Source organism: Ursus americanus, chromosome 9 (assembly GCF_024610735.1).
Source record: "Ursus americanus isolate L20-20 chromosome 9, mUrsAme1.1.p, whole genome shotgun sequence".
Taxonomy (NCBI): domain Eukaryota; kingdom Metazoa; phylum Chordata; class Mammalia; order Carnivora; family Ursidae; genus Ursus; species Ursus americanus.
Window position 1 is genome coordinate 28671755 of NC_142135.1, and position 26178 is coordinate 28697932.

A 26178-nucleotide genomic window follows, 5' to 3' on the forward strand; every position below is an offset into this window, starting at 1 on the left:
TTATAGAGGTAACAATATTTGTTAACTGAAAACATCTGGATTTGAATACTTTGCCACTTAATAGCTATATAAGCTCTCTGTGCCTCAATTTCCTCACCTATAGAATTAGGATCAATAATAAAGCTTATATGATAAAGTTGTTCTTGGGATTAAATAAAGGTTTAAGCCCTGCTGTAAACCACTATGTCTGGGAAAAATGCATAATAATTTTCTTTCTTAGAAATGAATACTTGCAGAAAGGATATCATGGTTTACCAGGTTCTTTGGTGTGGCCTTGGGCCTCCCATAGCATTGTCACCTTAATAAATACTGGACAATGGTGCCAACAATGATGGTTTGTTATCATAGCTTACATTTTGCTGCCTGCTTCTACATTATGTCTGTTTTGTCCCATTAATCCATCTAAAAATCAAAACAGAACATAAGATCACTGAACCATTCTTTTCTATTTCAACAAAAAATAGTAAATGTAAGTAACTCCTCTCAGAGCTGAGAAGGTGAGTGGCATTCCAACTACCACAGCACTTTCTGGGCTGTTTCAATGAATTTGTACTATTTTCAGTGCATCAGTCCCTACGGGCTACAGAATGGTGGAAAAGACTCATTGAATAACTTCAAACAGCACAGAATCAAACGTTTACTGAAGTACTCCGACAAGCACTGATAACCAGTGACAGAACTACCATCATATAGAACGAAGGACCATAATACGTCCAAGCTGAAAGAGAAGAGCTGTCACAATTGTCTATTCTTCAGTTCCTTAGGTCACAGATGATGAAACTGAAACCTGGAAAGACCAAACTGTAGTTTCCTATGAACAAAGTTGAGTTACAACTCAAAGTTCCAAGCAATGGCTTAGCAATAAATTTTTGGAATTTAACATATTTCTAAGTTGGTACATGTTGGTATATTTTCCTAATTTGGTATGAAAATCAGTATATTCTAAGGATCTTATAATGTGAAAACAAAGAAATAAAATTTTTCTGAGAGTATAAATTTGCCATAATGTCATATTCTAGTATAGAGGACCATAACAAAAAATCAAAGAAGTATTGCCTATTTTATGTATCTGCTTTTTAAAAAAAATCTCTCCTAAACTTTCCATTAAACATTGATAAGAATTTTGGACAAAAATTATCTAAGGAAATAAAATTCATTATTGTACTATCACCATTAAATGTCCATCTAGGATTATACAATGGGATTCCACCAATGCATAGTCATCTACCTGATTTGATGTTATCTTATAAAATAAGTTACTTTTACAGTTCTTGTGGTTTGCTTACTTTGACCTCGTAAGGAAACCATGACAAATAACTAAGGACTAACTGTGTGGCATGCTATCATGTGCTGCCCGGATTCCCCTTCAAGAACATAGGATTTATCTTCCTATCTTCTGGGAATGCTGCCTGAAGATGGCCCTCTGCTGTCAGCCCTCTTTGGAGGATCGTGTCAGCTGAAAAAACCTCTTTGCCTAAAGCCCCCTCTGCTTTTAGGGGAAGCCAAATCGATTTGGAAGCATCCAAATCGATGCTGGGATATAAAAGTCCAGCCACCTTGCTCCAACTCTAAAGCGTCATCCCAGTTCCAGAGCTCCCAAAGGACCTGCTGAGGTCTTCAGTAAAACTGCATCAGAGTTCCACTTCTTTGTCCGCCCAGCTCTGCTTCCCTCCCCTCCATCTACCTGCACTCATCTCCAGAGTGCTTGCCAGTTAGTATCTCGTATATTAATCTGCATCTACTTCTGGGGGAGCCCAACCTGTAGCAATCTGGAAGTAAACGCATTCAATAATTACAACTGAATTTGCATCAATAGAGAAATGGTTGAAAATGAAGGACCTGTTAAAGGAGACCTCATTTCCTTCTTCTTCTCCAGGGCTTTGGTTTGTGTGGATAACAAAGTTGAGGTGAATGAATTTGTGTGAGGGACACTTCCTAGGAGGCCACCTCTTAGTATGCAAATGCATTTTATTTCATAATTATCTGGGTGCTAATGATTTCCTAGATGAAAGCTTTGCTGCCATGAGATATGAGGCTCCTGAGCCACATTCATCTTGGTGATTTCTACTGGGGCAGTGACCCTTTCTCCTGAGCCATCACTGGAAGCTGGTCTCTTGCCTTCTCTACAGCTTCTGCCCCTATAGGTTGTCCAGCATCTCCTGGATTGAAAAGGATACATAGCAACAATTTATTGAGCCAGTTCACTATTCTATTGTCTCCTCCTCTCATAAACTGAGAGTGGAAAAAACGTGACTCATCTGGTTTATTTTTCATTTAGGAAGGTCCAAGATATTGACCTCTCTGTAAGGTGTGCTTTGGTCTCTTATACTATTCTAATAAGTCAGTTTTTATTAGAGTAATGCAGGTCTCAGAACATTCTACTAGTACAGTTCTATACTTGGAATACAAATATAAATTTAATTACATTTTGCTTCTTACATCTTTTTAGCTATAGCATTTAATTTGTTCATTAATTCATTCACTTATTCTTGTGTTCATTCATATGACATGCCTATTCAGGGTCTACCATGAAGCACATACTTTAATATTCCTGTGAAGTAAATATAGCATCCAATTTGATTGAAGTCAATTAAATTTTTAAGTCTTCACTCTGAGTTTCTCAGAAAAGCCTCCATCATTACACAACTCATTGATCACTAGAATCTATCTGAATGCTATTAAAACTCTACCCCTAGTTTATTAGCGCATAGTTATTAAGTTTGATTCCTCCTCCCTCTTTCTTACAGGAATTGTCATAGTTGGACTTTCTAGCTCATACTTTTTGACATCTGTGGACCTCTTTCTCCTTCTTCCCTGCAAATTCCATTCGTATTCCCTTTAATCTCTTACCACAGTTAGTGCATTTTCTCCAGAAAATATTTTTAAAATTAAACTAAAATGTCCAATATACTTGATATGCACTCAGGTATGGGAACCTCAAGAGAAATAAGGGAGAAATATTAATTTGGGTTTAGTGCAAATGGGAAAAGACTTTAGGCTAAAGCATAAAAGAGAAAGAGAGGAAAAGAAGGAGTGGCTATATAGCAATATGTTGGGCAAAATTGTTATATAAGTAATACCTATTCAAGATACCTTAAAATGATTTTAGAAAACAAAAAGTCTACAACACTGTGTAATTACTTAGTCTCCTTTATTAATAAAGATCATTTCAATTCATTAACATGAATAGGAAATACCCAAATACAAATAAACCTTACCAAATACTAGTTCTCCCCAATCTTCTCATAAATTATTATGTGTCAGGTTCCTAAATGTTCCAAATACAGTATTACAAGGAAGCTGGTATTCTTACTACCTCCTTGGAAGATGAAGTACTGGGGCTAAGTAATATGAAGCAATTTATTCAAAGTTGCAGTTGAGGGATTTGAATTCAGGTAGTCTGCCCCACAGTATACACTCTTCATTATGACATCATAGTGTCCCACTGATGTAAGGTCTGGAGCCCTGGAGAATATATCTGGCCAAGTGTAGAAGCCAATCAGAGTTTGTGGGTTTGGACTTTCAAAGTGAACTCAGGCCTTTTGGCATTTGCATTCTCTTTGTGGTGGACAAAATGCAAACTTCTATTTGGAAAGGGGTCAAGAAAGTGGTCTGAATGGCTTCAGGGTTTTGAACATCAAATAGTTCTTACCAAAGAACAGTACAATCACTGAAGTGTGTCGTATCTGAGTCAGAACATACATGGATTTGACAGCAATCTGATTCACAAAATATGCAGAGCCATTTCGTGGTTATCATGGTTCCAAGTTAAATAGAAGGCTCTGTCTTGCCTTCTCCCTATTAATTAATTCCTGACTGGAATTGCTCTTCCAAGGGCATGCCACTGGACACGCACTGAGGAGCTTCACTGTTCAGGAAATGATGTTGGCAAGACTGAGAGGTTTGGCAGGGTAGGTGGCTTGGGGGCAGACCTGGCGGGAGCTGCCTCCTCTCACATGGCCCATGTCAGCAGCAGCAACAACTGTAAGACACTTTCGGTCCGCAAGTTGCACAATGGGTGAGTTTTTTTACATGTCCTTCAAAGTCTGTGGATGAAAGGATGGGCAAGTAATTGTGCCTGCAACTTGGTAGTATGGGCAGCTAAGATCAAAGCAAAGGAAACTGTACAAATTGTCCACTTGAATACTAAAGAAACAAAGAAAGCCAAGCCAACTCAACCAAATATTGCTTCTTTTTCTTTGAATTCTTTAATTTTCTGATCCAGAAGTTTATGTTCTAAATGGCTGGTTAGCAAAGCTGCAGAAGTGGCTCACAGTCAAGATTTTGAGATTGCTACCAGAAAACCCAACTTACAATATATAGAAGACCTGGACTTTTTGCTGCCAATGAAGATAATAAATTGGCATAATTCAAACAGCCATGTCAAGAAAATCTGAGCTGTAATGATTTACAGAAGAGCAATAAGAAAGTAGTATCAGCTTGAAGAAGAAATGAACTAGAGCCAGGATGCAGCTGGAGCATGAAAGCCTCACACAACACATTTCTTACTGAAAAAATGAGAGAGTTAGACTACCTTGTCCACTGTGTCTTCTCAATTCTAACATTGCATGTCTCTATGTTATGTCAGATGTATACGTGGAGCCACATAGATCACTTTGAGTCTAGGGGTTTTCAGTAATGAATCATAGATAGCATCCACTAATTCTTAGATAAGTCTTGTTAAAGCTCTGATCTTGTGGAACATTCCAGAGCCTGATGCTGAAAGTGAGATAAACTGGACTTGACCTAGCTCTAACATTGGTTAGCTATGTGAAATTGGGCAAGCCAACCAGCCTTATTTCCTCATCTGGAAAATGAGACTGATCCATACACTTCTAATATCTGATTCCCAAATATTCATTATTCTTGTGACCCTTTGTAAAATTGTTAAATACTATTTTAATTATCTTAATATTTTTTGAGCTAGAATAATGTTAAGTGGTTTCCAGTATCATTAACCCCAGAAACCTATGAAATAATGGACATCTTTAATCCTGTTTTTTAACACAGAAATAATAGATACTTGGAGAATCCAAGAGTTGGTACCCAGAAAATAAATATCAGTCCTGAATAAATATTTGAAGATATATCTTTATGATAATTTATGACAGATCAGTTCACTGACAAAAAGGTGTAGTCACAGTGGTTACTTGGCATTATTAATTTAAATTAGAAGAGAGATGAGATCAAAGATGTTGCTGAGGAAGAATGAAATCAGACAACAGCATACACAGGAGCCCTCACCTAGCCAAACTCTGTCACCAGTTCTTATTTGTATATCAAGTCCAATGACAGCACTATGTATCCATCTGAAGCACCAGCATGTATCCTTTGAGCACAGTTGCATCTTACCAAACACCAGTTGGCTCTATAAACTGAAATATCAACTATAATCTACTAGTGACTGAATAGCCATTATGTTGAAGAAGTCAAGAACATGTTGTTATTCCCAGATATTTTATATGACTTCTTTGCATCTTCTTGGGTTCCCTAGCTTAGGATATTTGATGATTTTGATTTATTGCTCTTAATGTTTTCTTACAGGTATTAAGGTTTTTTAAAACCCTACGTCTTTGGAAATAGAAATGGAAGATTTCACTACAGATACATATACTCTACTTTAATCCACAAGTTTTAAATATCTTTCCAACATGACCAAATTCTCCTTTCCTTCATGCTTAATTGAAAAAACTCCATATTTACAAAATCCTGAAAATTGAGGCAAATATTGACTAGTTTGGACAATAACTGTTTAGGGAGTAAATGATTTCTATAATTCCCATCTATATTATGATATATTTTGAGGACAAGGTCAGGTTTTTTACATTTTAGCCAGTCTTTTCCATCCTCTGACCACTATCTATCCAAACATCCCATAACACAGATACTGCTAGCTCTGTAAAGAACTTTGCAATCTGTATTTTTAATAACCTCTCCAGGTGATACTTAGTGACCCTTAAGTGTCAGAGCCACTGCAAATATTTTATGGCCCATTTATTTCCTAATGTCTTCCTTCTGTTGTACTAGGGTATACATATCCATGTATCTGTCTAATTGCTAGGGAACATATCCACATGATTCTCCTTAAATTATGCTGGGTACAGGGACACAGATGTTTAACCAATTATTTGATGGTTTTTGATGGAGAGGATAAGAAGAATGATAACAACTATTATAATAAAATTTATTTGAACCTTAGAACACTTTCTTTCATTAAGTAGGATTTGGGGATTAAATTACTTTCAAGTTTGTTGTTTGAATGCTAAAGGCATTTTCTCTTTTATATCTATCTATCTATCTATCTATCTATCTATCTATCTATGAATTTCTTGAATGTTTTAGGTATAGTTTAAGTTGAAAAAGTCAACTGCTTTTCATGAAAAAAAAAAAACCTCTTTTAGATAAAATCTTCAGTTAACATTCAGAAACCATCTGAATATTATATCTTACAAATACATCTTATATCACTCAATCCACTGCAGTCTATTGAGAAAATCAGCATTGCTTACTTGCTTCTCAGGAGCATTTACCTATATAGTGATCTCCCTGCAGTGATCAGGTAAAGAAGGAAACTATAGACTTCTCAAAATCTTTATCAAACCTGACTGCAAGCTGACCTGAGAGTTTTATAGCAAGTGTGAGGTTTTACAAGGCAAGAGGGAAATAAAACTTGTTTGTTTGTTTATCTAACCAGCACACACATTTTTTAAACAATTTGGGTTTGGCATCACCCACAATGCATCTGGCCAAACACTTTTTCCCCTTAATTTTTATAACCAAAGAAATTTTCAGGGAAATTTAATCCACATGTTTCTGATTCATTCCACATCCAATAATGTTTCAGTGAGGAGTATTTGATTTTAAGCACTTTGGAAAAGAGTCTATCATCAGCAATTCCTAAGATTACAGGTAAATTGGTGTAAATAATAGAGAAACTGAAGGGGACAGACTTAGGCATAGAAAGATTCCCCAAAATGAAATCCTAAGAGGCCAAAGTTTTCCTAAAGCTTCCGGGAAGTTAGAGTAGCCCATTTTAGGATCTCAAATTCCCAGTGTGGTCAAATCAGAATTAGTTTACCAGTTCCATTTGCATAGAAACTCCACTGCAGAGTTGAGTATTCGATATTTATTGGTTACATAAAATGTCCCAGGTCTGTTGCTATGGGGGAAAAAAAAAGATGCATAACACAGTGTTCATCTTAAAGAACTTCCAATTTAATAAGTGAAGGTAAGACCCCATAAGATAATACCAATATTCTACCTTAAAATTTTAAGACAGACTGTCTAATTCTCTATGTAGCTTAATCAGCAAACTCACTCAAATTCTAATGCACATACATACACACAGACACATACACACACAGGACTGTAATCGTAGATGTCAGGAACTAAGATATTATTCCATTCAATTTAACCAAAATGTATATTTTATTGTGCATGGCACACAAAGCATTTTAAAAATAGATTATGTTTAAATATATTTTTAATGATAATAAAAAGGTAAATAAAGAAATAGAATTTGTTTTCTTGCTTGTTTTATAGGTTAGTCTGCAGAACTGAAAAGAATATTGTAATATTGGAATAGATGACACTTGAGTTGGAGAGCTAAGCTGGAAAGCCATGAATGTCTTTTTAATAAAAAGTTGGACTTCAAACTAAATTCCAGGCCATTTACATAGAGAATATCATGGCCATGCCATTACTACATTTGACACAGCAAAAGCTGCCGCAATAGAATTAGTGATTACTGCACTTGACCTAATAAAGAACAGAGTTTACCATCATACCAGAAGCCTATCCTATCATAGTCATCAGGTAGACCACAGTACCTCAGTCAGATGAGAACCTAATTGTGTAGATCCTCTTAATAAAATCTTGGTCTATACATTTCATTTTTTTAAATTGATTGGTGGTTCTAAAATAGCATTCATTTTACACATTTCTAACTCTTGACTCCTCAGTTTATATACTGTACATTTTACTCAAATGCACATCCAAAATAAAGCCACTGAATTTACCCACAGATTGAATCAGACTATAATTTTCGAAAATGGCCTCAACAATAACTTCCATCCTGCATGCTCTCCTACAGTGTGACTTTATCACATTCCCCATCAACAACTGGAGTTCATTTCTCCACCCCCTTGAATCTGAGAGGCTCCGTGACTGCTTTGGCCAATAAAAGAATAGAACTGATGTGTCACTCTGCCAGTTCCGGGCATATCTCTTAACTAGCCTGGCAGCTTCTGATTTCTTCTTGGAAGCAGCCATCATGCAAGAAATATGATTCTTCAAGACAATAGTGCTGTAAGAAGCCTAAGACACATGAAAGGGCCTTGAAGGGTAAGACACCATACAGGGAAAGAATGGCCAAGGAATACCAAAGAACATAACATGTGAGTAAAGAAGTCAAATTGGAATCCTTCAACCCCAGCCACCCCAGCTAATATCAAAGGGATGAGAGACAAACTACCAGCCAAGCCATTCTCAACTTCTTCCCCCCAAAAAAACCATGAGTAAAATAAAATGGTGGTTTTAAGCACTGAGTTTTGGGGTTGTTTGCTAAAAAGCAATAGACAACTGAAACACAGACTATGGGGAGCTCCCTTTTCTATAGTCAAACCTGTACTAATCTGTAAAAAGGGAGATCTAAGGGATCTAGAAAGCAAGTTGCTGCACTCAAGAAGTTTTCAATTCAATGAGCCAAAAAGTATAATACTACAGGAGAAGGACCAACAAAGAAACTATCAAGAAAAACAAATAATAAATTATTAATGGTAATAAATAGAATCACAACTTCTGGAATCAAAGAGAAAATTAGTGCTCTAAGGTACAGCAGCCAGAGAAAGTTTCTCATAGATAAACTGTATCTTCAAATGATGGTGAGTTAGGACTGTTAGAAAGAGGGGGAAAAGCCTTTTGTAAGACAAACAGTTTGAGCAAAAGTGGTTAGGAGAAAATAAGTAGAAAGAAAGAAAGAAAGAAAGAAAAAGAAAGAAAGAAAGAAAGAAAGAGAAAGAAAAAAAAAGGAGAGAAGGGAAGGGAAGGGAAGGGAAGGGAAGGGAAGGGAAGGGAAGGAAAGGAAAGGAAAGGAAAGGAAAGGAAAGGAAAGGAAAGGAAAGGAAAGGAAAGGAAAGGGAAGGGAAGGGAAGGAAAAGAAAGGAAAGGAAAGGAAAGGAAAGGAAAGGAAAGGAAAGGAAAGGAAAGAGGAGGGAAAGAAAGGGAGGAGGGAGGAAGAAAAGGAGGAAAGAAAGAAAGAAAGAAAGAAAGAAAGAAAGAAAGAAAGAAAGAAAGAGAAAGAAAGAAAGAAAGAAGAAGGGAGGGAGGAAGGGAGGAAGGGAGGAAAGAAGGAATGTGAACAAACCAACAGATGGAGGGAAGAAAGGAAGGAAAGATGGAGGGAGGAAGGAAGGAAGATACACATAAAAAAGGATCAAGAAAAGAAAAAAGGGGAGTAAGAGGAATGATAGGAAAACTGGCTTGGCTGGAATAAACAGCTGACTGGGATTGGGAAAGTATATATTTTTTTTTTTTTTTTAAAGATTTTATTTATTTGACAGAGATAGAGACAGCCAGCGAGAGAGGGAACACAAGCAGGGGGAGTGGGAGAGGAAGAAGCAGGCTCATAGCGGAGGAGCCTGATGTGGGGCTCGATCCCATAACGCCGGGATCACGCCCTGAGCCGAAGGCAGACGCTTAACCGCTGTGCCACCCAGGCGCCCCGGGAAAGTATATTTTGAGACAAAAACTTCTACTTGAGTAGAGGAATAAACACAAATACTTATACAAATATACATGTATTTATTTATAGTGAGCTCTAAGATATATATATATATATATATATATATATATATATATATATATATATATATATAAAATATCAAATATTTCTATATTTTTATCTCTGGACATAAGCAGCCTCCTCTTTTGTCCTTGTCATGCCATATAAATATAAACATTTATTTTCTGCGTGTGACCTGATAATGGTTTAGAAAGACAGTACCTTAAAAGTTGTTAGAAACAAGATTCCTAGTGGCCAAATAAGGATCCAGAATAATTTTTAAAAAAAGATTTGTAATAATGGAGGAATCATAATTTTCTCTGAAAAACCTGAGATTAATTTTCCAGTACTCTCCTTTATGTAGTGGATAATGTCTACAACAATGCACCTACAGTAGACACAGTGATGAATGTGGTGAAACACACTTCAATAAAATAAGTTTTATAATGACTCCAAACAATACAGTGTTAATGCCCTACTCTTGGTGTTACTGCTTGATCTAAGAGGAAGATGTGGGATATCTTGAAGACTTCATGTCCTTTAGGTAATTTTCCATAAATATTATCACAAATGAATTTTCTTTTTTGAATAACAGCCAGTCATCAAAAAGTTCAACAACATTCCCTAGACAAAGCATTCAGTGCAAATACTCTGTTACATATCTAACAACCAACTATGCAGAAAGTAAGGTTAACAGTTAATCAAGACTCATATCTGAATGAAGGGCCACCTCACTTGGATGGCCAAGAGATTATTTATATGCAGTGCCAACATTTTCTCTGATAACAGACCTGGTGTCAAGCCACAGATGAATAAATGGCCAATCAAAGCCTCGAACTTCTAGATCAATACAGCATGCCATAAGAATTTTAGCTTGGAAATTTTTAGGCAGGAATTGCCTGTCATTTCTCAGAACAATAGAAAGTCAATTATAATGACTCATTAAAAGGGTCTAACTTTGGGAAATACAGTATACACACATACTTTTTGAGATTAGTTTTCTGTACCCCTGGGGTAAATAAATGACTTGTCTTGCTGTATGAACTACTGAATATAAACCAAGTAAATATCATTTGACATCACTCAGGGTGGATGATTTAGATACCAGAGTGCTGATCTTAAACTATCCTTTCTGGCAATAATATACAGCAACACTAACTGAATATGGGGGTTATTTCTACTACCCAAAATAATTATTCAAAATAACTAGCATTGTTGAGTGCTTACAATGTGCCAAGTTCTGTTCCAATTGCCTTACATTCAATATTAACTCATTCAATCTTCACAACTCTTTGAGGTAAATTACTATCCCCATGTTACACATAAGGAAACTTAAGTGTTGTGATTATTTCACTTGCTTAAGGTCACATACTTAATCACATACTTAGAAACAGAGGAACCAGGATTCCAACCATAGCAGTCTGGCCCGAGAGCTCACATTTTCATTATTATCTTATACTTCCTTTCAGTATAGAAAATTATCTTTCTATTCTCATCACCAGAAATACCTTCCACCTCATCTAAACAGTATCATATCATTAACCTACAATTTCAAAGACAGAATAAAAACAAATCACTAAAAATGCCATCATTTCTGCCATCTCTGTAGCCTATTTTTGCATTTTCTGCAAACTACAGTGGTTTTGTTGTTTTTTGTTTATGTTTTGTTTTGCTTGATAAAGAAGTGCAACTTCCAGATTGAAATCCCACCTAGATAGTCTTCTTTCTAATAGTGCAAAATCTGAGTACCAGGGCACTCCTGTATAGCTCTATTAAATTTTCTCTAAATAAAGAAACTTCAGGTGTTTAATGTTTAGTCAAATTTAATGCTCAAAATGATGCAAGCTATATTTAAAAAAAATAAATTCTGAAGAAAGCTTTTAGTAAATCTATGCAATACTTTGGAAAATTCTTTGATGGCTTAGGTTTTTGAAGATCCTTCTCACATTTGGTCAAAAGCAAAAGACTGCACCCCAATGTTTATAGCAGCAATGTCCACAATAGCAAAACTATGGAAAGTGCCCAGATGTCCACTGACAGATTAATGGATAAAGAAGATGTAATATATATATATATACATACATATACATATGTGTGTATATATATATATATGAATATTACACAGTGATCAAAAAATAAAATCTTGCCATTTGCAATGACACAGATGGAACTAGAGGGTAGTATGCCAAGTGAAATAAGTCAATCAGAGAAAGACAATTATCATATGATCTCACTGATATATGGAGTTTAAGAAACAAGGCAGAGGACCATAGGGGAAGAGAGAAAAAAATGAAACAATGTAAAGGTTTAAAAAAACCCACTTTAAGTAAGAAATTACTACTTGAAAAGGTATCTTATCACAGGTTCATGTGGAATCATCCTCCACCCAGTTGTTTCCATTCTTTCTATCAGAAAAGAGACAATAGCTGAGGTGGAAAAGAAATCACTAATAAATGGCACTGAAAAATGGTTTCCAGACATGGCAGAAAAGTTTTGTTAACTGCTCAGAGACATCTAGGAGGGGTCCATATGGGAAAACTTTTTCCTAACATTAATAGAGGAATCATGTTATGGTATGAACAGGTTTTTAAGAGAGCCTTTACAATTATGAATTACTGTGCTTCCCCTTTGTCAGAATCCTTTTTCTAATGTGTGTTTTTTCTCTTTTGACTCCTTTTTCCAGTTCTGCATGTTTCTGGTAACTTTTTATAAGAAGAAAGAGGGATAAGCCACGGGAGTGACTGTCATCTGCAAACAACAGATAAACAAAGATACAGGGGGAGAAAAAGAAGTATCAGAGAAATCACAGAAGCTCACCTGCTATCGTGACAAGTGAAGCTAGACCCAAGTCTCAGAGGAAAAGGAACTAGAGAGCTAAAAATTCATTAAGTGGTGGCAATTTCATTTACCAGGACAGGGGTCAACTAACCAATTAACAAATTAAGAGTTTTATTTCTTTCATAATAATTTAATAAAAGACCTGCTACCTCAATTTTTACCTTTTTCCAGGCATTTTATTGGGTCCTAAGGATAAAATGATCCAATAAAATTGGGTTTGGGGTGCCTGGGTGGCTCAGTCGGTTAAGCTGCTGATACTCATGGCCCTGCATGGTATCCAGTATTCAGGGCCACAGTCTCCATTCTACAAGGCTTCTTCTGGGCCATCTGCTACCCTGTCCTCTCATGACCATGGGAAAATGTTGAAGGTTCTTCCAGGCCACTAGAGTTCAGGGGTTTGCCTTAGGTCTTCTCTCTGGCATTCCCGGCCTTCTTGCTTTCCTATTCTAATCTCTTCTGTATACTTGACATAGGATCTCTAAAAAATGGAGAGCATTTCCTATGGTCATTCTATAGAATAAGACACGAATCTCTGCTCTTCGGTCCCAAAAACCTATCTACTGTTTCTCTCCTGATCCAGATTTGGATCATGGGAGACATGTGAGGATCCCCTCACCTTCTTCCAAACCTTCTTTTTATGTCTCCCTTTCTTATGAAGTTTTTCTCCCCCTGCCTCTCTGTATGGTGGGAAAATCATTTTTACATCAACAGGAATTCATCCATACTTTGGTAAATAATATAAAAGGCCAAAACTACCAGATTTCTGAAACTCAAAGTAGAGCAATGATTCCTTTCTTTCTCTCTTCATTTCTGCAGTATCATCCAATCCTGAAGACAATGCTTGTAGAAAGTCTTCACTGATGGGGCCATTAGAATAGAAAGTACATGCTAAAGAATCTAACTAGTACTGTCATAAGCATACAATGCTTCTCTGCTAAGTCACCAGCTACATATGATACTTGATTTATCTTCTTCCAGCTAACACATAAGATATCAGTCATGTAAAGGCCAAAGAGATTACTTATACAGGCAAGAGGAGGTTAAAAAGGGGACTTTTCCTCTCTCAGTGTTGGTTAGGCCACCTACTCACATTCCAAAGGGGCTATATTATACAAGTAGGTCTTGTAAAGATTGTGGTAGAGAACCACTTTGTGACCTTCCCATTAACCTCCACCTTATAAAATAGGTTGGGGAGTCTGAGACAAGTCAGTAGAAAAGTGCACTCTTCCTTTAGAGAGAATTGTTGACATGCTATGAGACCCACCAGGTATGGAGCTAATCCAGAAAGACTCAAGAATACTTGAATAGCTTAGTGGATACAGTTGACTGTAGTTTGACTCATATCCAGGGGAGTTTAAGGGCAAGAAACAGAGTATAGGGGTATGCTCTGGGAAATAAAGTGATTTTTCCTGTGGACTATGTGTATGTGAAGAGAGAAGGACAGAGAATGAGAGAGAGAGAGAGAGAGAGAGAAAGAGAGAGAGAGAGAGAGAGAGAAGACACACTGGCCTATAATAATGTTAAATGAATTTTGCTCAAAAGAGACCCTGGATGAGTGTTGGAAGCACAACACTTAGAGTTCATGTGGAGGTGGTGCATCACCTGTGTCATGAAACTGTAATGTGATGGCTGCAGTGAGGGGGGAGTGTATAAAAACCCTACAAATGAGAAACAGTCAGTTTAGCTTTAAATATTTTCTAAGTCTAGGGCCAGTGTCAACTCCTGATAGTGCCAGCCAAGTCATACTTTTCCTGAACCTTAGCTCTTCTCCACATTTCCAACTCTATCCTTCAGTCCTGGGGAAGCCAACGGTGTCTAGTGGATGGAGGAGAAAGGAAGAAGTGCTGGTTAGGCAAAACAGGGAAAACGACAACCCTGCCTCCTTGCTCCTATAAGACCTTAGTTTAAGCAGTCCCAGAAGAAAAGCTTCAACTTTAAAATAAGGCTGGAGTTTTAATTATTATATAGGGATATACATAATATTCCTGAACTGAAATGGTTTGACCTAATAAAATGACTGGAGAACTGTTTTGTTTTGTTTTTTTAAATCTGAGAGTAAGCAGTTGAGTAATGAGGCCCACCTCAAATTTGATTGAAAGACAACAAAGTAATTAGTCCTTTTGAGTGTGTCTGGCATTAAGTAATGGGAAAGGAAAGCTGTTTTATTTTCCACCTGTACCTTATAATCTTTCTTGCCTTAAATATCGTGAAACAAAGGGGAGAAAATTTTTTCCATTTCCATTTTTTAGGATTAAAATATTTTCCCCTGAAAATTTCCCCCAAAATTACTCCTGAAATGTGATGGAAAAAAAGCTTGTATAAAAACAAACCAAGAAATCTCTTATTTTTAAAAACATGAAAAGGCTCTGGTTCCAAGTAAGATAGAGGAGGTACACTTTTTCCTCTCCTCCCCTGAATGCAGCTAAAAAAACATGGATAGCACACTTGGAGCAGCTATCTGAGAACACAGAAAAGAGTAACAGGTAAGTTTGGAGAAAATACCAGAATTAAAAATATTACCAAATTAGTGGTGAATTCACAATTTCTTTTTCTTCTGCTATCACCAGGCCTGAAGATTAGGCTATGAAACCTGGAAGTAGCATTAGTGTAGAAAGGGAGAGCTAGAGGAGAAGCCCTCTAGTTGTGTTCAAGGAAAAGGAAAGGGGTTCCCTAACACTCAGAGAGAATAGGGAAAATTCCCCCATAAGACTAAAAATAAGTCAAGGATGTGTACTCTTACCATTTCTATTCAATATCACACTGGAAGTCCTAGTGCAGTAACGTGAGACTATGTAAAAGGCATACAGATTGGAAAGTAAATGAAACCATCCCTACTTATTGATAACATATTTCTCTATCTAGAAAACCTCAAGAAATCTAAAAATTAATAACTCCTTGAACTTGCGAGTTTAGCAGATTCCGACACAAAAAGTCAACAACCCGAGATCAATAGTATTTCTTTACACAAACAATGAACAACTGGAAACAAAAATTAAAACATAAGACCACTTATAATAGTTCCAAAAAAGGAATTACTTAGGTATAAGTCTACAAAATATACAAGACCTATTTTCCAAAAATGTCAAACACTGATGAAAGAAATAAAAAAATAAAAGACCTAGAAAGTGGAGAGACATTTCATGGTCATGGATTGGAGGACTCAACAATAGTAAAAATGTAAATTCTTCCCAAATTGGTCTGCAGATTTAATGCAGTCCTAATCAAATCCCAGCAAAGGTTTTTTGTTTGTTTTTTGCTTGTTTGTTTTGTAGATATAGACAAATTTACTTTAAAATGTATATTGGTGAAGGGATAGATACATAGATCAATGTACAGCATAGAGTCCAGAAATAGACCTTCAGAAATACAACCAATTGACTTCTGCAAAGATGCAAAGACAGTCATTTCAATGAATGATATTATAAAATCTGGACATCCACATGCAAAATTAAAGATGAACTTTGCCCTAAACTTTACTCATTATATAAAAATTAATGTCTAAATGAATCATACATTTAAATATAAAACACAAAACTGTAAATGTCCTAGAAGAAAACAGAGAAAGTCTTACTGATCTTGAGTTAAACAAAGAATTTTTAGACATGACACCAAAAGCATAATCCATAAAACAAAAATTAATAAATTGGACTTTATCAATATTAAAACTTTTGCTCTGCAAAAGTCACTCTTAAGAAAGTGAGAAAAGAAGCTATAGGCTGGAGAACATATTTTAAATACTTATAAATCACATACACAACAAATGACTCATATCCAGAGTATATAAAGAACTCTCAAGTACTGAAAAAACAAATAACTCAATTTAAAAAGTGGACAAAAGATTCGAACAGAAACTTCATCAAAGAGAATATAAGGAAGGCAAATAAGCATACAAAAAGATGCTTAACATTATTAGTCATTAAGGAAATGCAAATCAAAGCCAAAATGTAATGCTACAACATACCTATTAGAATGACTAAAATTAGAAATATGAATAATACAAAGTACTGATAAGGATACAGAACAAATGGAATTCTCACATATTGCTGATAGCAATGTATGGCCAGTCTGAAAAATAGTTTGGCAGTGTCTTATAAAATTAAACACATACTTACTACATGACCCAGCAATCCCACTCATCACTATTGATCCTAAAGAAATAAAATTCATATTCACACAAAGCCTATATATTAATGTTTACAGCAGTTCTATTAATAATTTCCAAAAACTGGAAGGAAATCAAATTGTCCTTCAATGGATACACACCCTGTGGTACATCCATGCAATGGAATACTACTTAGCAATAAAAAATGAACTATTGATACACACAAACTGGATGATTCTCAAAGGGATTATAATAAATGAAAGGAGACAATCTGAAAGGGTTGCATATTATATGATTCCATTTACAGGACATTCTTGAAAAGATAAAACTATAATAAGGGAGAACAAATTAGTGACTGCTAGGAGTTATGGATGGGATCAAGTGACTGTGGAGGGGTATAGTTCAAGAGAGTTTTGGGGCGGGAGGAAAGGGAGCTGTTCTACATCCTGATTGTAATGGTGGTTATACAAACTCATGCATATATTGAAATTCACAGAATTGCACACCAAAAAAGCTCAATTTTACTCTGTTAATTCAAAAATTAAAATAAAATAAAGAGATGAGGGAAGTGGTTGGGAAATTCCTTATTCACTCCCTTTACTTTCTGGTAATAGATTTTGCCAACTACTTCTAGCCAGACTAGATTGTCCTACCAGACATGCATTAAATTGTCCAACCAAGATGTGTCTCTTAATCACACAGGCACATTACTGAAGGTGTTCTCCAAGAATCACAAAAGAACTTCCAAAAAATTTGCCAGAATGAGAACTGCCAAAAAAGAAAAAAAAAAAAAAAGAAGAAGAAGAAGAAGAAGAAGAAGAGGATGATGACTCAGGGAAGCCAGGTTCTGTTATTCTTGGCAAGCTTAATTGCCAAACCAAACCCCATCAATTATAAGATAACCATTTACATGGGATTGGGATGATTTCCCTTCTTACCAAAGGAATGAGGCACTTACTACTGCTTATTTAAATTCGTCAAACTGAACATTATTTCTGTTGGGAAATAAATACAATTTCACTTGCTCAATTCTCATTTCAAAGTTAAAGTTACCATTATAAAGACTGCAAAACTGGGCCTCATTTTAGATACATAATGATCACATAAAGGACAAATAAGGAGAAAAAATGTACAGGAAGCCTTTTTTTTGGCAATTCGTGTGGTTTTAAAAATATATAATTTCTTTGCTAGAATAATAAAGTCTCAATGAAGACATAAATATATATATGTTAATTTGTTCTTAAAATTAAAATATTCAACAGTCCTCGAAAAAGTATATTCTTTATTAAAAGAAAAATAATGAAATGAAATAAAGAACAAGATTATTTCTTAAAAGGCAGGTAGAAAACACTCACCCTCACAAAATCAGGGTCTTTAGAAGTGGTTTGACTTTAAGGAAAAATGTTAGTGAGTGCGTCAAAGTGTTGAGAACCTCATCCAGCCTACCTGGTTCTTTCTCTTTACAAATGCATTGAAATGTCATTTCAGTAACTATTCATAGTATAATTTGTATCTACTAAAGCAATTAAAATATTCCAGCTTTGAACCTCCTCTTCTGCTTCACTGATACAGATACAACAAAGGTGAACATAAATTCTGTTAACTGAGCAATCGTGCATGACAGAATATTCAGAAGCCCACGTTATTTTATAATTAATGTGTTTCAGGATGATGTCTGAGGACATGACATTTATACTGAGAAGGTACTTGGATAATTATTTGAGGATTAGCAGTTTCAACAAATGCTGATATGTTTTTTAAAGTGCTACCTGGGTGGTTTCAAAGAAAGAATCAAAGTAAATATGTCTGATGTGTGTGCTTATTTACATACAGATGGAAAGCTTTCTTCCTTATGGTGAAGAGCCATGCAAATCAGGGAATTTCTGCCCTCCTCCCTGGCAGAAGGCTCCAGAACCTATAAGGCCATTTATTTGTTATCCCTTTTAGGGAAAGGGAAGCAATTAATCCCAAACTTTAGCAGCTCTCTTAACCTGTGCAAATTCACTGCCAGCACCCATTCCTTGTCTATAGGCAATAGTTCTTTCCCCAAACACATCTCCTCCCTCTTGATCCCTGATCTTTTAGACTCACATATTACTGATTAAAAACAATATAATGATAATATATCTGGCAAAAAACACTTAATAAAGTTGGTTAATGAAGTCCCAAATTAACAGCAAATAGCATAAGATGGCAGTACATTTCCTTTCTCTATCCCATTGTACCACGTTCCAAGTTTTGTAATGTTGAAGTCAGAGATAAGGGAGATTTGCTTTTATTCTCAGACCCTTTCTATGCGGGCTTTCTGTGTACACTATGCAATTAAAAATAACAATCCCTATTTACTGCACACTAACTTCTACCAAGTACTTTAGATGTATTTCTCTGATCCTTAGCACAGCCCTGAGGCACAGCTTTCATAAACCCTCTTCCACGAATAAGTAAGTTGAGGCTCAGGGAGGGTACATAACTGATCATGCCATGTATCTAACCATTAGGAACCCAAGGGGGATTCTGGCCATAGTCTGTGTGACACCATGCTGCCTGAGGCCCCTAGGACTCCTATGGCCATATGGCCCGGTTTGCTCTGGACAGTCCAGATGTATGTCTTGTTCTCTCAGCATCCCATCTAATTGGCATTTTTTCCCCTATCCTTTTTCACTTTCAAAAGCATCCCAGTTTTGACAGTTAAAGATGGGATGGCCCTGCCTTTGGAATGCTGACTGATACCACAAAGGGGAAAGATGTGTGTCTCTGTTTCTTTCTCTCTCTCCACAACTTTGCCCTTGATTGATTTCCCTTTTCTTCTCAGATGAGATGTACAATATCTCCTGGGGCCTCCCTTCCAAGCTAGTCCTCTGACAGCTTTTCTTTATGTTTGGATTTTATAATAACATTGAGATATGCCCACCAAGAGACCCAACTGTAAGAATGCAATTAGGTATGGAAAAAAAAGGATAGTTAAAGAGAGTTTCAAAAATCATGTACTCACTGGCTTATTTTCACAGGAATCAAGAAGGAAAATTGGACGAACATTTATGGAATGCCTATAATGCAGCAAGTACTATGCCAAGACATTTACATGAACAAATTTCTCCTTTGCCAATGAGAAAACCCAGATTTGAAAAGATGAAGTAAACTTCCCAGGTCCTGGATAAGGATCTTAACCTTCATGGGTCTGACTCATATGCCTTACTTTCTTTACAACACACTGTCTCCTAAATAAATGTAAATATAACACAGTCATGCATTAACATAAAAATATTACTGGCTAGATTAAGATCAACATATTCTATATTTTACAAATTCGTATTTTTCCCAGGCAATTTTGACCTATACCCTGTTTTCTGTGTCACAAAGCCAGTGTTGACATGAAATGAGCTTGCAGTAACCAGGCCTGTATTTATTCCTCCTTTTGTTTCCTATACATAATTACCAGCAATATGTATGCCTTTGTGATCAGTTTTAGTTGTTTGGTTTGGGATTGGGGCTCTTTCATTGGCAGAGACAATTCTGTAAATTTGTATATTTTAAAAAATAAAGTTAAAAAGAATGAACAAAGTAAAGCTTCCCCTTAAAATGTAATAACACCAATATTTACTTACCACCCTACAATCAAATATTTGGGTTATTTAAAACCAGTTCTTGAATGGCTTCTTTCAGATATACATTCTACCTAAAAAGTCTATGAAAGAAGAGCTTTCAGCTTGCTGTATATATTAAAGGGCTTACAAAGGGCACTGAGCTGAAGTAGAGTAGCACAAACCAAAAAGGTCATATTTCCATCGATTGCCCAAATCGCTCAGTGCCAGCAAATATGCAGCCTGGGCGAGTTTTTTTCAGTTTAATGTCACCAGCCTTGAGGCTGATTGTGGCCTCCTGCCAGAAACAAAAGGCATTTTTGTCTCCTTATATTCTGTTTGAGAACACAACTCCCATGTGAATTTAGTGGTAGCCCTCAATATAACCCCCTCCATTCTTCCCAACCCTCCATATATACAAAGGTTTTGCTTTGTGGTCTCTGTGGCACTTTTGTGAATCTGGGGACACTCCAAGTAGTGACTCAGAATGTTTCAGAAGCCAAAACCAGGTCACTGAGCACCTCTGACCCAGCTGCAGAAATATCCTGCCATTAGCCAGGTACCCCTAGAATCTATCCTGTGCTCCCCAGATAAATGACAAGGAAACATAAAGACTTCATATCAGGACTTGTGACCAAGGAAAATTGTGAAGTAGACCAGGTCTGCCCCTGCAGAATTCCAATCTCCTTGACCTCAAGCTGGAAAAACTTTGAAAGAAACGTGAAGTAGCAGGAAGAACACTGGTCAGAAGACTGGGTTCAAGTCCTACCTCTGCCACCAATTTGCTCTATGACTTCACAAAAACCACCGTGACTCTCAGGTGTTCAGCAGCTTCACTGACAAACTACGTGGACTCTGCTTTCTGAGTTTCTTCTGGCTCAGAAATTATGGTTCTCTTATTTTCCGATTAACTGTTGCTTACTAATGTACCACTGAGATAGGAGTAAATGTGGTGTGGGTTTCTACACCTTTTCCACACTGCTAGTGTCCTCTCCCATCCCTGATCACATGTGAACACCAAGAACAGTTATTTGTTGTGTCTGCCTCCTATGAGATGGAGAGCTCCCTGAGGACGATGTGTGCCTTATTCATTTCTACATTCCCTTTAGTTCAGGTGTGATGTCGGCCATATAGTTGGTCTCAGCAAAAGGAGCTCACTTATTTCTTGACCAGCCAATGGTTGTAGTTGAAGGGCATTTAAGAAGGTAGGATGGCACAATAAATTGTTAGCAGGAAAGTTAACTATAGAAAAGGAAGTACCCTGCATTGCCTTTCAAATCTTATCCCAATGCCACCTTCTCCACCATTTTAAGGACAGCCTTTATTTATTCTCATGACAGTCTGATCAATGTAATCATATAACTGTTTTATTTTTAATTTCTTCAACACATGGAATATATATGTGGGGAAGGGAGAGACAGACAGAGAGAGAGGGAGAATACAGTTCCCCTAATTTGTTAACATTTCAACTGGGAAATACCTTCACTGTGTCATTCATACTGGTCCCACCTTTCCAAAATAAAAACTAGCCACAGATGCTGTTCTCCCTTTCCTAGCCCTTCTCTACTGTCTACTACCACAGTGTATTAATTGAATCATTAGTTAACTTTTTAATCAGCAAACTTAGTGGGAGAACTCAAATTTCAAAGGAAAAGACTTAAGAAAGTGAGAAAAAGTGTTGAATCAATAACATGGGCGGGTTCCTACATAATATTCTGTTCAAATTGGATTACCACTGCCCAGGCTTCTGATGAGTACACTGTGACAGTCAACATACCAGATTCCCCAAATTAAACATACTTCTCTATAATTAAATATCACAGCTTCATTGTTCCGATAACAAAATTGAAATATTTTCCACCATCATAATATCCTTAGCAGATAATGTCATTGGAATAGAATGATGTTACCACATGATAATAGGCTCTCAACGCCAAAGTCAAGTTATACTGTTTATTTTCAAAGCAGATCATTACATTGACTTTTTTTCCCATTACCAAGTGATTGATGCAGCTTTAAAGGTGACCAACAAAAATTTCATCAAAAAAATGATCTAACAGTGGGGATATGTGCTGAATGATTCAAATACCAAGGGAGATGCCACATATAGCAGCAGAGAATCCATTTAAAAATTAAGCTTTGCCAAACCTTCAGCAGCAGTTTGCTCTGCAAAATGAGAGCAGCTGTCAGAGGCCCCAAAGTGCCTCAAAAATACAATAAAATTTTGTGTTGACATAGTCCGTTTCTCGATAACTATGGAATTCTGGAATAGAACACCTGCCAGCAGAGGAACCTGGTGTGCACCTAACACACATGCACGAACTCATCTTGACAAGCAGCTTGAAGAAAGGTGGTGCTACAAATAGCAGGGCCTGCAAACAGGCTCTTACCACAAACCAAAGAAAAGCCTTCCCACACGCCTCTGAGACCACAGCCATTTCAGTCACTTAGGGATACAACCCTATCAGTGAGGTCATCTTCAAATACTGGAGACTAACAATGAATACCTTTCTTTTAGACTCAAAGCACTTACACAAAGCCCTTTCAGCTGGAACATGCTCAGTACAAATGACTGCATTATTACATTTCATCTCTCCCCCCCGGAGAAAGGCAAAGAGACAGGGGTACTATCTCTAAAACAAAAATGCTAGGTGACTCAACTTGAACTGATCGACTTTCAAAATCAGATGTGGTGTTGAAAAAATATACCAACTCCTGTACACTTTTCATTTTAACAAATATTTCATGAGTAAGGCACTGTGCTAAGGGCTGCTGGAGGTAGAAAAAGAAAACAAAAAAAAAAAGTCTACTCTACCCAGATCATGCAGCCTGCTCACTGCTATTTATTTTCTCTGCATGAAGTCGTTTGGGGCTGGGTGGGCTCCAGTTGAGAGTACTTTGTACAATCAGTGCTTGCTGCTTGCATGAGACGTATGCCATGCACAATATTTTTGATGATGATGTTAATTGGTGTTGAACACAACTTATTTATAATTCTGAAGAATTATACGTGTGTTAGGGATGCCTGAGTCCCCAAGGGCCTAAGTTACACGTTAAAGATTAAAAAGGACAGATTTTCAGCTGGACAGTCCAATAGGCTGACACAAACTGATTATTTGCAAATATGGTAGCCACAGTGTCTGAGAGGAAGTGTTAGTAAAAGAGATAAATTTTAAATGATAACTCATTCGTGACAGAAAGCACAGTAATCCAGGGCCCCCTCAAACATATTCCAAGAGAGCACTTCTCGGTGTTACAGATTGCCCTGGGAAAGATCTTGTTTATGCTGGGCTAACCATGAGCACTTCAGCCCTGATTGATGTAGCAGTCCCACAAAATCCATAGCTGTGCCCCCATGCCAAGCTCCTGTCTCGTTCTCCAGCAACTGCTGCTGTGATGTCCTCTGTTAGATGAAAATTCTCCTACCAATAAGGCCCCTGGTTCTGGCCACTCTTGCTCTACTTTGAATTTTCTTTAATGCCCTGTCTCAGTCTCTTGCTCTCACAGTCTTTGTGCTACATTCCTAGCACCCTATACTTCTTTTCAGTAGCACTTATCCCACTTGTCATTGTTTTAATGCCTTATCTTTCCCATTAATCAGCAGTGTGGCCTAGAAGTTAGCATCTGAATTGTTCTCTCCTACATTCCCAGTACCTAGACAGTCCCTGGCACATAGCAGGTGCTTAAAGTATTTGTTGACTGTCCTGATTCCCATATGCACATCCTTCCCTAGCCTTGGGATCTGTTCTTGGTCAAGGGAAAAACTAGACTAAAACTCAAGGGACTCATAAACAAGTCAAACTTGTTGCCAAGGCCAGTTTTTCTTGTGTGCTAGCTTGTGGCAATCCAGCAACTGATTTATTCCTCAGAAAAAAAGCCCTGACCCTGAACCCCCATTTTGGTTCTGTAGGGCTGAGGCCATGACTTGCTACTGCCAGTTTTCTCATGGTTTGGGAGGAAAGCTGGCTACTCATTGACAATCTTCCCTGGCAATTCATATCGACTAGTTTCCATTCTTAGACTCTGCCAATTAATTAGACTCCCTAGAGGCTTTCTCTTGAATTTCTCTGATGAAAGGACACCTTCCTGTTGCTGATTGTCCCATTCTAATTCAAGACCTGATGTAGCTTTAGGAAAATATGCCATTATATCAGACATACTAAAATGCCTAAATTAATTAAATACAACTAGCATAATATTTTGCTGTAAAAATACTGAAAAATCTTCATAATTTTGTTTTAGAAATTATGTAGTACACATAATTCATTTACTTCGAAATTAGCAATAAATTCTCTATAGTCATCATGTTTTTTGAGAATTTCAGCAAGGTTAAAAAAATCCAATCTATAAACTGTTTTCAAGTAAAATCAGTATTAACTAGTGTCATATTTAACAAATAATAAAATAACATGTTATACCTTATATACACTGAAGTAAACATTTATTAATTTCAATTTTACTGTTGTCTTTTCATATTTGAAGCCAACACTTTTTTCAGTCCTCAAATATTTTTATGGGCTCCTGCAAATCTCATAGTCCCTAGGCCATATTCTTTTTTTTTTTAAACATATTATTTTTTTCATTAGAGAGAGAGACAGAGTGAGAGAGAGAGCACAAGTGCGGTGAGGGTTAGAGGGAGAAGCTGACTCCTTGATGAGCAGGGAGCCCCATGCGGGGCTCAATACAGGGCTTGATCCCAGGACTCCCGAATCATGACCCAAGCGGAAGGCAGATGCTAAGCTCAACCACTGAGCCACCCAGGCGCCCCCCTCAGGCAATATTCTTACAGTACCAGAGGCACAAAATTGCCTTGTCCTAAAAAAGATTCTATTCTTTATTCTTATGAGCCAGTGCAAAGTTCCATGGCCTGCCCTTTGACAACCTGTTAAGAAAGACCTACAAAGTTGAACACTTCAACAGGCAACTATATCATGGACAAAGTCCATGCTGTTCTCTTGGGTTAGGGAAATCTCCATGCTATTGTAATTTCCCTATCATTATTAAACACTGCACAGTTTTTATAAAGACTTGGGAATGTAGTCCCAGATTTTGTCTGAAGACATGTCTCTTTGTCTATAAACCCCCACTCCTATACCATGTTGCCAAACAGGTGGTTCTTGGGGCTATACCACGTAGGTCCAGAACTATGCCCCCAGATATGTGGCCAAAACCCAAAAATAGGTTGCTTTTGCCTCATACAGGACACATTTTATTCCTTTCACTAGATTGTGTACCAAGTTTCACTTTCAAAAAATATTCTCGAGGCACCTGGATGGTTCAGTCAGTTAAGCAGCCGACTCTTGATTTCGGCTCAGGTCATGATCTCATGGGTCCTGAGATGGAGCCCCAGGTTGTGCTCCGTGCTAAGCAGGGAATGTACTTGAGAAGTCTCCTCCTCTCCCTCTGCCCCTCCCCCCACCCTTGCTCTTGCTAGCACATGCACTCTCCTTCTCTCTCTCAAATAAATAAATTAAAAATATATATATTCTCAAAAGAATGTCCAGATCTTCAACCCAGCATTGCTGCTTTGCTCTCCCAATTTCCTTAGAGGGAGGCTGAGTGACTCTTTTCCGGAGGGGTTATTTTTTTTTCATTTATTCAACAATAGTTATTGAGCATCTACTACGAATGAATGAGTGAATGAACAATAAGAATGTGAGTTGGAGAGTCTGAAAAGTGCTGCGACCCAGTAGAGGTCCCTCAGTCACCCAATAATGCAAGCCTCCAAAGGCTTAGACAAAGCATATTCTGCTTAATACAGAGCCCAGGACAGATATTCTCCTGGTAACTAGGCAGACACACAAGGACAAACATGGCATACCGACTGCAATTGGATTTGTGTCCCAAAATAGATACTTCTGGTTATAATATTAACT

General features: G+C 37.1%; 1 protein-coding gene across 9 annotated transcripts in view; it reads right to left on the minus strand.

The window, feature by feature from the left end:
* The window catches only part of EMC2 (ER membrane protein complex subunit 2), a 540022-nt gene that overhangs the window by 376980 nt on the left and 136864 nt on the right, over positions 1–26178 (minus strand). The window lies entirely within an intron of this gene.